Here is a 1,219-nt window from a genome sequence, read left to right as displayed (position 1 = left end):
CCCCACCCCCACCCCCACCCCGCACGTGCTCCTCTTCTTCCCAGAGAAACTATGGATGGCGTGTGGGGCAAGATCAGGGAGGGTTGAGCAGTAATCCACTGGGTGGTCAGCACCAGGGGACCCCCAAAGATACTCACCTCCCTTCCCACCTGTCTGCTCCGTGCATAGTACCTGAAGATGGTGGAAGGCAGACATGGGAGGCTCACTAATCGGAGTCCAGCCTAGACTTCCTAATGAGACCCTGTCCAAAAAACGGATAAGACTCGTTGGAGAGACACCATTTTCTGACTTCTGTGGGCACTGCACACGTGTGGCACACATACATACATGTAGGCAAACCACACATACACACAAAAACTACATTTTAGAAAAAAAAATAAAAAATAAATAAAAAAACATCTATAATGCGCATCCCAAAAATCAATGAACAGAAAAGGCTAGAAGCCTGTTTGTTGTGGTGGCTTCTTTGAGGCCCCAGGCCTCCCAGGCAGGGTCCACCATGCACACAGAAACCCTTTCCGCAGCTCAGGGAAGGCAGAAGGTAGGAAAAGAGCTGAGGGCGATGGTTCCAGGGGTGAGATGCTTGCCATGCAAACCTGTGGACTAGAGTTCAGATCCCTGGCTCCCACGTAAACGGCAGCTGGGCGTGGCAGCCTGCCTGTAAGTCCAGAATTCCGAAGGCAGAGGGGCAAGCTTTAGCTCAGCTAGCTGTAAAGACAAGCTCTAGTTCGAGCGACAGCTCTTGCCTCAGTGAATACGTGGAGTATAATCGAGGAAGACTNCTGACCTCAGGGCCTCCGTGCTTGCACATGTACGCGTGCATANGTGTGCACGCGCGCATGTACACAGAGACAGGAAGAAAAGAAANCGAGGGAGAGAGGAAACTAAGACTTCTGTGGCCCTAAGACCCATTCCCACCCAAATGAAGCAACAACCGTCTTTAGGCCACTAGAGGGCACCCGGGTTCCGCAAACCAAAGCCTCCAGGGGCTGTTGGGAAAAGCGCCTCCTGGCAACCTCAGGCCCTTTCCGTGTAGCTAGCTCAGCGGCACTCATCTGTGGCCCTAACTTCTTGGGAGGCCGAGACAAGAGGATCACTTAAGGCCGGAAGTTCAAGGTTCCCGAAAACACACATACACAAAACTGCCCCTCGCACTGGGAACTCTGACTTCTACATTCCAGCCTTTCTAAGATTTAGCTCCCCAAAGGAGCTGTGACCC

This window comes from Mus caroli, chromosome 5 (assembly GCF_900094665.2).
Source record: "Mus caroli chromosome 5, CAROLI_EIJ_v1.1, whole genome shotgun sequence".
NCBI lineage: Eukaryota > Metazoa > Chordata > Mammalia > Rodentia > Muridae > Mus > Mus caroli.
This window is presented reverse-complemented; position numbering follows the sequence as displayed.